At 46.8% G+C, this 14,785-nt stretch overlaps 1 protein-coding gene across 11 annotated transcripts in view; it reads left to right on the top strand.

Annotated features, from left to right (window-relative positions):
• ASPH (aspartate beta-hydroxylase) overlaps nucleotides 1–14,785 on the top strand; it is a 262,991-nt gene that overhangs the window by 98,079 nt on the left and 150,127 nt on the right. The window lies entirely within an intron of this gene.

Below are 14,785 nucleotides of genomic sequence, written 5' to 3'. Positions count from 1 at the left end.
AATGAAAATGAAGATTTGATTCATATGCATACCTCCTGACACACAATGAGCTCCCAGTAAATGGTGGCTGTGGCTCTTATTGTTTAGTAATTAATTAGCCTGATCTTTGAGGTGGATCAAGAGAAGCTAAATTCTGAAAGACCTGGTCCAGGAGTTGTAACCTGTCAGTTGTAATGCATTTGTCTTACATTCTGGTGTCATAAAAATTTGAGTGATGCACCGCACGGCTGTAGTTTGACCTTTACCAAAGAGGATACGAGGCGGAGAGTCAGCAATAATTATTTGTAATGATTGCACTGGGTTTGCTTATTTCCTATTATCTTCTTAGTCTTACTTTATATTACATTTTTAAAATTATTCAATCTTACAAAAGAATAATATTCATAAATCAGTCTCTATTTTGTACAGTAAGGTGACTGCTTTTGCAACACTGTTGAACTGTGTGATGCAGGAACTGAGGAAACAATTGTGGGACCCATTTCCTTACTACCTTTCAATCTTTAAAATTTCTTATTCAGTGGAAAATGCAAACTGAGGCCCTCTGCAAAATGCTGGATATCGGTTTTTCCTGGCCCTCAGAATCTAACTGATGATTACTTTGCCTTCCCCGATCTTTCTAAGAATTCTAAGATTTCTAAGATTGTTGTACAATCTTAATATTGTGCATTAAAGTTCATAATAACATACTTACTTATCGTTGTGATAATCCCATGGAGTGGGAATTGTCTTAATTTACTATTGTATCTAGCCACCTACCAGGAGGCAGTGCTAACTTTTATTAAGCATTATGTATGTCATGCTATTCTAGACACACACATGAATTAACTCCCTTAGTAAATATTTCCAGTAGCCCAAGAGGTAGACATGCTGTTATCTCCATTTTACAGATGAGAAAACTGAGGCACAGCAAGGCAGAGGAACCTGTCTGATGTCTCAGAGCTGACAAGTGGGAGAGCTGAGTTCAATTCTTGCATTTTGGCTCCAGAGTTCACACACTCAGCTTCTGTGCTCTAGAGGATATCACATAAATGAAGGCCTAAAAGCTGATGCGTTTTGAGAGCCGTTTTGATGTGATAAAAGCAGAGATATTGTATTCTTTGGCATCTTTTTCTTAACATGCCTTAGCACTTCACTTAAGACTCAGAAATGTTGAAGATTAATTATGATTCATTGTGGAAAAGTTAGTTGTCCAATAATTTAAACTTTGCCATCTCTTGTTTATATTTATAAATTTGTCAGTGCTTTGCTGGCATACTTTTGGCAAGGATGTAAAAAGTCAATCCTAAGAACTGATCATTCTGATATTAGAAGTCAATCATTTTGAATACCGTGTTTTTTTAAAAAATTGATTTTGGAACCTCTGCTCCTTTAGTGGGTTTTCACCTTTGTCCTCAAAGTCATATTTTTACTTGAAATCATACAGCATATTTCTAGCAATATGACAGCATAAACATACATAGCACAGATTGAATGGCTTATGAAGGAATCGCTTAGGAAATTAAATTTCCTGCCAAGCAATACTTTAAGGCCATTTGACTAACTGGTTCCTTTAACAATTTTTCTGTCATGGCACGCCAGAAAAAAAACTTAACAGTTATGTCTTGTGATGATAATCATGCTGTTTGTAATGAAGATATGTGAGCATCTGTGTTTCTGGGTAGGTCTCCTTGCTCTTGTCTCTCTGAAAATGGAGATAACATTTGTAACTCATCTCACGTTTGAATATTCTAGCAGGGGTGATGGTTTCACTCCGTTGCATCTGTCCAGAGCTGTCACTCATGACTCCCCTGTCACCCAGCGTTTTCTAATACTGACCAGTAAGACGCACAACCAGCTTTACGCTGTCAGCACTAGAGGTCTTAGCTTATGGTAGTAAGTGCCTAATACGCATATCATTGTTACTGATTTGATCATTCATCTATTCAAGAAATATGTATCAAGCAACTCCTATGGTACAGGCTCTGCCCCGGACAGTGAAGACACACAGTGAACAATACAGTCCCTGTCTTGTAGCGGTTCACAGACCCGTGGGTGTACAGCTGGGGGTAACAACCAGTACGGCGTCATTAGCTTCTCAGAGTGGTACACAGGGCAGCGCCCGGAGGAGGGGGAACTAACCCGACTTTGGGGCCCAGAGTGCAAGCGTGAGGCAAGGCCTCCCATGTGTGGTCGTGCTGGAGCGGAGCCTTGAGGAGGTGCTGGAAGTGAAGGAGCTGGCACGTCGGGGGTGGGCACGGCAAGTGCTTGCAGCACAAAGACCAAGGTGGTGTGCCAGGTACAGGTGTAAGAAGACAGTGTGGATGGGCAGGCGGTGCTTCTCGGAGGATCTCATAAACGATGTTTGAGAATTTGAATGTGGGCCTGAAAATGCAGGGAAGCAGCAGAAAAACTCCAAGCCGAGGAGTCGTATGATCAGATCCACATTTGAACAGAGGAGTCCTGTGTGGAGGTGGAGACCAGTCGGGGGGCAGATGTGTTCATCTAAGCAGAAGTGATGGGACCTGGAACTGGTGCCAGGGATGCAGAGCAGGGATGCAGAGCAGGGATGGATTTCACGGACCTTGGAGGTGGAGGTAATTTGGTGGGAGACGGGCTGGTTGAGGGGGAAGAGTCGAGCTTGATTCCTGTGCTTCTGGCTTAAATGGATGAATGATGGAACCTTAATGGAGATACAGAAGGCGGGAGGAACAGAGGGTAGCAGAGACCACTGGCCTGAATTTGGAGATGCTGGGTTTGCAGCTTGGTGGACTACTTCTGAGTGGAGACGTCTTCAAATATGTAGGGGCATAATTTGAGTCATTCAAAACTGTAACTGAGCTTTTACGTTATTTGCCTTGTTATCAGCACTCATACTTTGAATAAGTTCCCATGGTCTCCAGGACTTTTGATTGCACAGGTTGCAGAAATGCTTATCCCTCACACTCCAGCTAATGGTTGAATTCTAAGAGAACCTAAGGTCAAACGCATCTTTTAAAACTTTCTGTTGAGGTGTAATTTACACACAGGGAGGTGCTCACATGTTGAGGGTACAGTTTGATGGACTTGTACGTGTGATACATTCTTGTACCTACTACGCAGAGTTCTTCCAGCCCCTGGAGGTCTCTCCCTCTCCCCTCCCCCAGTAACACGCCCACAAAAGGTAACTACTGTTCTGACCTGTGTCATCATAGATTGATCTGCCCGCCTTTGAATTTGATTGAATAGAACCGCAAGTAAACACGCACATACATATATACACTTTTTTTGTGCCTGTTTTCTGTTGCTCATCTTTATGACTGTGAGCTTCATCCACTTTGATATTTATAGTTATTGGTTTTATCACTGCTATTTACTGTAATATTCCATTTAAAAATTCCTTTTTATGTTTATGGCTGCAGGGACTATTTCTAGTTTGGGGCTATTATGAAGAAAGCGGCCATGAATATTCTTATACATGTCTTTTGGTAGACAAACATTCATTTCTGTTGGATGTACAAAAATATACGTATAATTTCCAGTTACTTCTCATTAGCGCCAAATAATTCTGCTTATACAAAAATTTCTGGTTACACACACACACGTATGCACACATGTAGACAGATACATAGGGAAAGAAGGAAGGGAGGGAGGGAGGAAGGAAGGAAGGAAGGAAGGGAGGGAGGGAGGAAGGAAGGGAGGGAGGAAGGGAGGGAGGGAGGAAGGAAGGGAGGGAGGGAGGGAGGAAGGGAGGGAGGGAGGGAGGGAGGAAGGGAGGAAGGAAGGGAGGGAGGGAGGAAGGAAGGAAGGAAGGGAGGGAGGAAGGAAGGAAGGAAGGGACGGAGGGAGGAAGGAAGGGAGGGAGGGAGGAAGGAAGGAAGGGAGGAAGGGAGGGAGGGAGGGAGGGAGGAAGGATGGATCACAATCCAGCTTTAGAAATTGTATCAAAATTTGACTGGCCTTTATGTGCAGAAACTCCTTTTTTACTCTAATTGTAACATAGATTCAATGCTGTGGTAGTAAAATAAATCAGACACTAGAGTTCGGAATAAGAAAATATTTGTTCAAAGTTGGACAGAATGAATTTTACTTCTTTTAAAATATTGTATACTTTTTTTACCAACCACTTATATCTTCAGTAACATTAAAATTGATATAAGATTATTAAAGTAATATATTTTAACTGCAACTTACAGTATCCTGTTGCCCCTTGAAAATCCTTCCTATATTTGTGTTTCAAATGCCATACTAGATTCCCCCCCATTGCATTTCCTTTTTTTTTTTTAATTAACTCATTATTTATTTATTTTTGGCTGTGTTGGGTCTTCGTTTCTGTGCGTCGGCTTTCTCTAGTTGCTGCAAGCGGGGGCCACTCTTCATCGCGGTGCGCGGGCCTCTCACTGTCGCGGCCTCTCCCGTTGCGGAGCACAGGCTCCAGACGCGCAGGCTCAGTAGTTGTGGCTCACGGGCCCTGTTGCTCCGCGGCATGTGGGATCTTCCCAGACCAGGGCTCGAACCCGTGTCTCCTGCATTGGCAGGCAGATTCTCAACCACTGCACCACCAGGGAAGCCCTGCATTTCTTTTTAATACAGTGAAAACATTGATGGGAGAAATTTAATGCTTGTATTTCTCAAAAGACTGACATTTTAAAATTCAGTTGTAATTCTCAGATGCTCTAGAGAACCTCTGATTTTCCTTAGCTTTGCAGTGAAAGTAGTAGGAACTACTTTCATAGTAGTAGGTGCCCCAGGGACTGCTCCAGGTAGTGAATCGTTCTGTTTCCCTGTTGCTGTTAAAAACAACAACAATCCAAAAAAGAAAAAAAAGCATTTACTTCTGTTGGTGGGTTTTTTAAAAGTAGAGTAAAAATGAAGCAGTTTCACAGTCTATGTCTAGTTGGTCCTTTAATTTAGATTTCCCCTTATTTTTGCAGATACTTAAAGCTTCAGAAAGGCTGCCCTTACCACCACAGGAGGACCCGTTTACCCATACGCTGCAAAAGATGGCTGGGATAGATCTTGTGAAGTAATTTCTGAGCAGACCAAGATCTTTGGGAATGAACACTAAAGATGTTTTGAATGAACCATAGTCCACTGGCATTTTAGTGTATTTTTTTTTAGAAACAAAAATCACATGTGATGTTACATTCCTGCATGTCCTTTTCTGATAGCCTTAGTGGATCCATTGGATTTCTTTTCTTTTTCCTTTTGTGACACAGCTTTTAGTCTTACCTGCATTTATGTGTTTTTCAGACAATAGTTAATAATCGTATTGATGATGTAGCAGCAATTGTCATGGCAGGGTTTTAATATCTCTTATCCGTAATTAACACTAACTATGTTGGGCTGACTTGTATACACTGTGGGAAACATGATTTAAAACCACTAAGAGTGTCTTAAAAACACTGATGGGGTCATTATTAGCTGTGAAGATTTGCGTTGTATATATCTGCAGCAATACCTTTATAAAAAATTGCTACATTAGCTTCGAGTATTCAGGGTAAAACTCAACATTTGAGATTCCTGTAGCTTTTAGCTTGTTAATTAGAAAAAATTTAAATTTCAATAAAAGTTTAAATTATCATGGTTAATTTATTTTTCAAAATAAGGGGGGAAAATTATTGTTAGGACGCAGGGGAAAGGAATGGCCTGTTACATCATGCAAAAATGCTTTTCCACACCTCGGAGTGATTGTAGAATAGCTGTAGTCCCGTGAGTATTTGTTTAAATTTTAGAAAGTCTCTTATCAATTACTGGTGCATAAGGTAAAGGTTGTTCTGCCTTTGGCTGGTTAAGTAACGCCCGTACAACGCTGAAGCCCGCTCCGTGTATAAAAGTCCACAGGGCCTCTGGCTTGGTGATGTAGGGTGTGTGAAAAGTGCTCACAAGCCAGAGGCCCGCTGCTGTTTGACAGTGTTTGAGCCTTTTCCTTTCCACGCTGAAGCATTTCTTCTATTTTTAGTGTGAGTAATTTGTGACTCAGAGATAGCTGCCGTGATGAAAATACTCATTTGTTAGAAAAAAAAGGTAGCTACACCCTCATTTTGAAAGGACCCTGAGCTATAAAAAAAAACTCTAAGAAGTGGTTTCATTTATGTGTCCAGGGAGCTCTTGATCATGTTCACATTGTTTTAAGATAAAGTGACATTTTTTCTGCTTTTAGGGTTAAAATCAAAGAGATTTTATATTTTTATCATTAGAGGTCATCGGTACAATGTAGTAAGTTATGCTGAACCGTAGTGTAGTGAAACCCAAAGTAATATGTTAGTAAAGAAGCAATAATTTTCTAAAGCTGTGATCTGGGTAATACAGAGTTGCTACTCAAAAATCTCATAAAGCTCTTACTCCGTATGGTGAGTTATAGAACACTACTTTTTATAAAGCCATATTTTTTTAGGGAAACTTAGGAGTGACATAGAACTGATAAATGCGTAGAATAAATTTTGCTGGATTTTTGTATATAATCATCTTTAGAACTCTGGACATTGAGGATTCATTATGCTGTGGTCGACTTCACATACTTTCTAATTCCAAATATCTCAGTGAATGAGCCTTGTCTTCACAGATGTATGCCAAGCTGGGCAACATCAGTGGATTTTCTAAAAATAATGTAATCATCTTCTGTTGAATGTTATTTGAGTGCAATAAAATGCAGAATTCTTCTCTACATTGTCATTATTTTGAAGTATATTATTTTTTGTTTCGTTACATAACAAAATTGGTTCATCTTATACTTACTAGTATTTTAGAATATTATAGCATTTTTGATGACTAAAATCACAAAGGCGTACCTTCAACCTCTTTCTTAACCTATTTCTAGTAGGTAATGTGTATTTATTTTGTTTAACATTTCCTATTATGCTACATTTTGGGGAGCAGAATGAAAATGAAATAGCTCCTGCATCCATCCTGTGTAGGTTTTTGTGCGGCGCCTAGAAGTTGTGATAATTCCCTGGTGCGGCCACTCCCCTCCCCTGTACCCTCGGATCCTCTGTTGACCGTCACACGGTGGGGATATTAACTTCAGCCTGGTTGAGGGGACCAAGGATTCTGAGCAGCTGGAAGGGCAGCATAGGGTACAGAAGGTTCTCTTTCTTCTCATCTTCATTCTCTGGGCAGAAAAGGAGAGCTAGACACACAGGGACGAAGCTTCTGGGGTTCTAGAAAGTGTTGTTTTCTCTTCCAGTGTGCCCAGAAGAAACGCTTAGAAAAAGACTTTCAGGCTAAGCAGACCACTTTTACTGACTGCACTTACTCTGCTAAGTGCTGAGGTAGGGAGTCGAGTTTTCCCAGCATGTGGGTGTTATTACCCTGCTTGCAGACAAGGAGACTGAGGGTCAGAGAGGCTGAAACGCCTGCTGGCTGAGGTCATTCACGGCCTAGAGGCTAGGGTGCTCAGGTGGGCACCAGGTGGAAGGTGGAAGCCATTGGAGGGCGCCCACAAGCTGGTGGAGGGCAGTTAGGTGGTGGGCACCGGGTGGAAGGTGGAAGCCATTGGAGGGCGCCCACAAGCTGGTGGAGGGCAGTTAGGTGGTGGGCACCAGGTGGAAGGTGGAAGCCATTGGAGGGCGCCCACAAGCTGGTGGAGGGCAGTTAGGTGGTGGGCACCGGGTGGAAGGTGGAAGCCATTGGAGGGCGCCCACAAGCTGGTGGAGGGCAGTTAGGTGGTGGGCACCAGGTGGAAGGTGGAAGCCATTGGAGGGCGGCCACAAGCTGGTGGAGGGCAGTTAGGTGGTGGGCACCGGGTGGAAGGTGGAAGCCATTGGAGGGCGCCCACAAGCTGGTGGAGGGCAGTTAGGTGGTGGGCACCAGGTGGAAGGTGGAAGCCATTGGAGGGCGGCCACAAGCTGGTGGAGGGCAGTTAGGTGGTGGGCACCAGGTGGAAGGTGGAAGCCATTGGAGGGCGCCCACAAGCTGGTGGAGGGCAGTTAGGTGGTGGGCACCGGGTGGAAGGTGGAAGCCATTGGAGGGCGCCCACAAGCTGGTGGAGGGCAGTTAGGTGGTGGGCACCAGGTGGAAGGTGGAAGCCATTGGAGGGCGCCCACAAGCTGGTGGAGGGCAGTTAGGTGGTGGGCACCGGGTGGAAGGTGGAAGCCATTGGAGGGCGCCCACAAGCTGGTGGAGGGCAGTTAGGTGGTGGGCACCAGGTGGAAGGTGGAAGCCATTGGAGGGCGGCCACAAGCTGGTGGAGGGCAGTTAGGTGGTGGGCACCAGGTGGAAGGTGGAAGCCATTGGAGGGCGCCCACAAGCTGGTGGAGGGCAGTTAGGTGGTGGGCACCGGGTGGAAGGTGGAAGCCATTGGAGGGCGCCCACAAGCTGGTGGAGGGCAGTTAGGTGGTGGGCACCAGGTGGAAGGTGGAAGCCATTGGAGGGCGCCCACAAGCTGGTGGAGGGCAGTTAGGTGGTGGGCACCGGGTGGAAGGTGGAAGCCATTGGAGGGCGCCCACAAGCTGGTGGAGGGCAGTTAGGTGGTGGGCACCAGGTGGAAGGTGGAAGCCATTGGAGGGCGCCCACAAGCTGGTGGAGGGCAGTTAGGTGGTGGGCACCGGGTGGAAGGTGGAAGCCATTGGAGGGCGCCCACAAGCTGGTGGAGGGCAGTTAGGTGGTGGGCACCAGGTGGAAGGTGGAAGCCATTGGAGGGCGGCCACAAGCTGGTGGAGGGCAGTTAGGTGGTGGGCACCGGGTGGAAGGTGGAAGCCATTGGAGGGCGCCCACAAGCTGGTGGAGGGCAGTTAGGTGGTGGGCACCAGGTGGAAGGTGGAAGCCATTGGAGGGCGGCCACAAGCTGGTGGAGGGCAGTTAGGTGGTGGGCACCAGGTGGAAGGTGGAAGCCATTGGAGGGCGCCCACAAGCTGGTGGAGGGCAGTTAGGTGATGGGCACCAGGTGGAAGGTGGAAGCCATTGGAGGGCGCCCACAAGCTGGTGGAGGGCAGTTAGGTGGTGGGCACCAGGTGGAAGGTGGAAGCCATTGGAGGGCGCCCACAAGCTGGTGGAGGGCAGTTAGGTGGTGGGCACCAGGTGGAAGGTGGAAGCCATTGGAGGGCGGCCACAAGCTGGTGGAGGGCAGTTAGGTGGTGGGCACCAGGTGGAAGGTGGAAGCCATTGGAGGGCGCCCACAAGCTGGTGGAGGGCAGTTAGGTGGTGGGCACCAGGTGGAAGGTGGAAGCCATTGGAGGGCGGCCACAAGCTGGTGGAGGGCAGTTAGGTAACTAAGGAGTAATAGTCCAGGAGATGTTGTGATAGGACCTGACCTGGGGAAGCGCTAGTGGAGAGAGAGGACGGGGACCAGGTGACTTAGTGAAGACTGGGTCAGGGAGAAGTGGAGCCCCAGGTCTGGGTCTTGGGGGGTGAACAGATGCCAGTGTGACCAGGAACTCGGGAGGACACACAGGCCTGGATGGCGATTAGCTTTGCCAACAAGAACTGGCCAGTAGGCAGATGAGCGCAGTAGCTGCAATATGATTGCGTTCAGAATAATTGAATATACAAAAGTGATTTTTCTTTAATGGTTGTATGACAGTTTTTAAAAGATTAAGATCCTGTTTTTTTAGTAAGATTTTTCTTATTCTGTTAAATAGTGTTGAAAAAGAAAAAGTAGGCGGGAGCCCAGAGCGAGGCGCGCCGCGGAGGAGGTGGGATCCGGCGCAAAAGTTTCCTCCCAACTGCGGCCCCGCGCGCCGCCGCCAGGGCTGGGGCCAGAGCAGCCAGGCCCCTTCACCGCGGCGTTGCCGGCCCCCCGCCACCTGGGGGTCGCCCTCCCCGCTGCCCGGGGCGAAGGGGCTCTGCTGCGAGCCCCCGGCCCGGAGGGGCGCCCCGGGGTCTCTGTGCCCGCCCGCGCCCGCAGGCCCAGACACCTGTTCGGCCCGGCCCGGCCCGGTCGCCGGGATGAAAGTGACCGTGCGCCTCGGCAGGACCGGCACCGAGGTGCCCTGCAAGGAGGGCCAGCTGCGCGTCCGGGAGCTCACGCAGCGGGCGCTGCAGCGGTGCCTGAAGACCCGGGAGAAGGGAAAAAGGAATCGGAAGCCCTGAGAATACTGCGCTTTACTCTCCCACATGGCAGCCATCAGTGGGAGCTGAGGACATCTCTTCGGAAGGAATCATTGTGCTGTGGTCTCCGGTATTACCTTTCCCAATAGATAAGTGTGCTCCCGATACTGTTTCCTTGTGCGCCGGCGCCTCAGGGGTCTGGCCTTTCTTTCAGTCGGATCTCGTCCATTCCATGGCTTCGGCTACCCTCAGGCACACACCTCCAGCCTTGAACTTGCTACAGAACTCAATATCCGCCAGCCTGTGGACTTCACCTCCTTGATGTCCCACATACAGTTGGAGCCCAGCCTGTTCTCCGTACATCTGCCTCTCCCGATTCTCCTGTAGCCTGTTTCTCCACTTCTGGTGCCACCATTCACCTGGTTGTCTAATCCAGAAACCTGGAAATCCTTCCTTCCTCGACGACCTCTCATCCTCCATATTCTACCACTTGTCTAGTTGGTCAGAAAGTTCCCTTGATGCTCCCGCGTGCTATCTCTTTGATCTGCTTCCTCTTTTCTGCGCCAAACCTTGCGTTTCTCATTCCTGCCGTGGGGAACTGCGGCAGACCAGTAACTGGCCTTTCTGCCTTTCCTAGCTCCCAACTCTTCCAAACTGTTCTCCGTTGAGGCCTTTACAGCTGCAAATCTGATCATGTCTGGAGTATTGCTGCGAGTATTTGAACGGCTGTACATTGCTTTTAGGTGAAAACCCACTTTGCTTACCGGTCCAGTACCTTCTCTAGTCCTCTGTACCCTTTAAATTCGTACACGCAACGTAGTGTTCTGTCCCATTTTCCCCACCCCAGGTAAATCCTGCTTATCTTTCGGGATGAGTCTCCAGTTGCCTCTTTCTCTAGGAATTCCCTCCCTCCCTTTCCCCCTCACCATCACTTAGGGGCCTCATTCTTGTGTTCCTAGAGCTCCCTATGCTGTGCTTTCATTTTGAAAACTACATTTACATTATACTGTCTATTGGTCAGGGTCTAGTAACTTAACAGACAGCCCCCGAAGGGCAGTGGTTTATCCCAGCAAAGGGTTCTCTTTCTGGGTGGGAGGTGCGGGCTCTGACCCGTACAACCACCTGCCCACCGTTCCTTTTGGCTTTGGAGTTTTCTGCAGATCCCCTGCACTGTACTAACTGATGAACAAAGAGAGTGTGGAGGTTGCCACAGGAGACGTAGGGCCTGGCCTGGAAGTGGCAGACATCACTTTTGTGTCAGCATTCTACTGGTGAGACGGGCCATGTGCACCGTCTAGATGCAGTGGCCTGGGGAAGTAGTCCACTTGGACACAGGAGAGCAACTGGCTGGGCTCTGCCACATGGTGCAATCGTTTTGTCTCTCTTACTCTACTGTGGACTATTCAAGAACAAAGAATGAGTCATTTATTTTCCTATCCCCATTTTTTAGCACAGTATCTGATATATAGTATGTATACCAGAAATGCTCGTTGAATTATATCAAATTCCACGTCGTTTTCTTTCATAAAAATGAAAATGACCTCGTATTCAACACAATGTTTTGTAAGTTTGAAATCTTTATATGTGGTGTAGTTTTAAAAAGAAAGTCTAAATGCAACTTTTCTCTTGATTATCTTCAAATACCTCATCACATCCACATGTGCTGTAGGCAGTAGTTTCGTGGTCCATTATATCTGCCACACTGATTGTCTTTAATAACAGCTTCAAATTCTGACACGTTGACTCACTTTGTAGATTTTTGAGACTGAGTGCTCTGCAGTTCCGGATTGTCAGCAAAGGAACATCATAATGTTTTTGTTTCATGAAGATTTGTGCCATGCTGTCCCGTATATTTGCACAATGTTTGATTTTCAGCATTTTATTCATTAATTTCATGTTGATTTTAAAAATGATTCTGCACTGTCAAAGAAAAAGAAAAAGAAAAAGTAATGTTAGTACAGTTAGAGAACGTGTAACATCGCTTTCTTTTCGTGTATGTATTTAAACACTAAATTCGAGTTACTGGTGAGATTGTACTTTTGTAATTTTCTGGGTTGAACTGAGTGTAGAGTTCCCTTTTATGTATGGACTGCCCGCTATTGGGAGCGTGACTAACGTAGTATTGTTGTAGAGTGTGGCCTTCTGAATCGGTCTTAATTGTTCTGCAACCCTTGGCAAGATTCCTTAGCCTCTCTAAGCCAGTTGCCTGATCTACAGAATTAAAATTACCTTTCAGAGCTGATCGTGTTAAATGGGATCATCTGCATTAAGTGTTTAGAACAATGCCTGGCAGACAGTTAAATTTTAATAAATCATTTTCCTTATTGGCACATCGAGGGCCATTTGAGGTCTCCCAGGGAAGCCTATGTACAAAGAGTCAAGTAAAGCAAAGTCACGCTTTATTCTACTGTGCAGGATGCTAATGAGGTAAGCCGGATCTCTTAGAAAACTTTACCTAAGCTAAATGTAAGCACTGAAAACCCGAGAAGCTAAAATTCCCTGCTCTGTGTATTTTCCACACCCATACACGAGTCTCAGATCTCAGCATGCTGATGCGAGGTGGGGCAGAAGAGGACACAACCGAGAACTTTCGCCCCAGGGCTGGAACGATTGGGCTAGGCCTTCTTAGGGCAGCCTCTCGCCCGTCCTAGGTATTGCATTGCCTGGATTCCTGGGAGTACACCTAGCCAGGGCCCTCCCACACCTACTTAAAAGGTGACCAGTTCAATCCACTCCTCCTTCCTTGGTTTCCCCCCAGGGGCAGGAAGATTTGTGGAGAGCCCTAAACTTTTCTTCATGACCAGCACCCACCCGTCTTCTCTAGTCAACTTAGAAACTTGCATTTTGTGCTTGATTTTTAAAATTACACTAACCACGTGTCAGGTAACAGATTACTGGAAGGTGTGGGGACTCCCAGCCCTCCTGCAGGCATTGCTGGTACCGCAGAAAGAGAGCTCCTTGGAGATCAAGATTTTTGATGCTTTTCTACTATCCTGTATCCCTGATGCCTACAAGAGTACAACTTACTAACTGATGTACTGCCTGTACTGATCAGGAGGGTATATTAATAAGATCAGAAATTCTAGAAAGTTCAGTAGAGATCTAGAAGTCTTTTTATTTTATATCCTCATACCTCCTGCAGCACTGGCTAGTGTGTGTACAGCCAACGTTATAAAACCCACTCTTTGCAAAAGTCAAGACCTGCACTTCTCTTTCCCTTCGTTTCCCTTGCGACAAAAGTAGAGGCTGGCACAGGAGAAAGAACATATGTTTTGGAATTGTGTGCACCGCTGACCCTGATGACTTGGGCCCTCTACTTTCTCAGCTTCCGCTTCCTCCTCTGCACGAAGAAGGAGATAAGACCTTCTGCGGAGGGTGTCGGGAGACAAGAGACGTGCCTTGTGCTTGGCACCAAGCTGGCACACTTTTAGTCAGTTTGCTTCCTCTCGCCTGGGGTCTCAAAGGAGAAAGACACTTGATGGATAAAAATCCCGCTTGCATCAGGAGCCTGCCTCAGATTTACTTCTCGCCTCCAAAAAATGAAATGGCTTATATGAATGAATGTGGGAAACTGGGGATGAAAAAATCCAACGAGCATGACTGCAACCCCGAACGCACCCTGCATGGCACCCGCACCCTCTCACATCTACTCTGGGGAAAGGATGGAATCTATGACTTTTTAAAAATTAATTATTTATTTATGGCTGCGTTGGGTCTTCGTTGCTGCGCGCGGGCTTTCTCTAGTTGCGGCGAGCGGGGGCTACTCTTGGTTGCGGTGCACGGGCTTCTCATTGTGGTGGCTTCTCTTGTTGCAGAGCACGGACTCTAGGCACGTGGGCTTCAGTAGTTGTGGCATGCGGTCTCAGTAGTTGTGTCTCGCGGGCTCTAGAGCACAGGCTCAGTAGTTGTGGCGCACGGGCTTAGTTGCTCCGCGGCATGTGGGATCTTCCCGGACCAGGGCTCGAACCCGTGTCCCCTGAATTGGCAGGCGGATTCTTAACCACTGCGCCTCCAGGGAAGTCCCTGGAATCTATGATTTTTTTAATCAATCTCCCAAACTCTGCCCCATCCCCACTGGAACTCGCGCATACACATCATTCCTAGGAATTCTCAAAGACTAGATAAGTACCTACTGGGACAGAAATTAACTGGTCTACCTTGAAAATTAACTAGATCCTAATCTGTGCTAAACAAGAGGCCAGATAGGAGGTTATAAATGCAGAAACGAGCTTGTTTCCGCAGTCAGGTCAGGTGCTGTTGTTCCTTGTCTGTGGTGGCTGTTCTTTGGCCTGTCCAGGTTCTTGGTGGGTTTCGCTGTGCTTGGCAGCCCCATCCATTGGTGGAGGGACACTAGCTGGGATTAACCTAGTGAGAGGCTGATACAGCCTCTCCTCGGCAGGTGAGCTATAGCGCACCTGGGCTCAGTGTGGGCATCCCCAGTGGGTCCCCTGTGGATGTATGAAGTCCTCGAGGAGTGAGGCTAGTTCTCAGTAGGGTGGCGTGCTGCATTCCTTTAAAGCACACAGTGCCTATTATAAAGTAGTATATGGCTTTAGGACACAATAAAAATATTGGACAGGCCTTGAGGAGGGCTTCTCCTGACCCAGTTTGCACCCACAGGGGGCACTTAACTGTTGGTGGAGATGACCCACCCCCACCTTGTAGACCAGGAACATTCAGCCTGGTGCCCAATACCTACGTACTGCTTGGCGACTTTTATAAGTTATTCAAATCCTTAATATTTTATAACAGATTGCATGTGTAAAGAATTCAGGATTTAGGAAAATTGAATTGTTTGCCCAGAAATATTTTTCTTTTTTTTTAAATTGAAGTGTAATTAATT

Source organism: Balaenoptera physalus (assembly GCF_965194825.1).
Source record: "Balaenoptera physalus genome assembly, chromosome: 17".
Classification (NCBI taxonomy): domain Eukaryota; kingdom Metazoa; phylum Chordata; class Mammalia; order Artiodactyla; family Balaenopteridae; genus Balaenoptera; species Balaenoptera physalus.
Note: the sequence above shows the minus strand (reverse complement) of the source record. Positions and strands in the feature narration are given on the sequence as shown.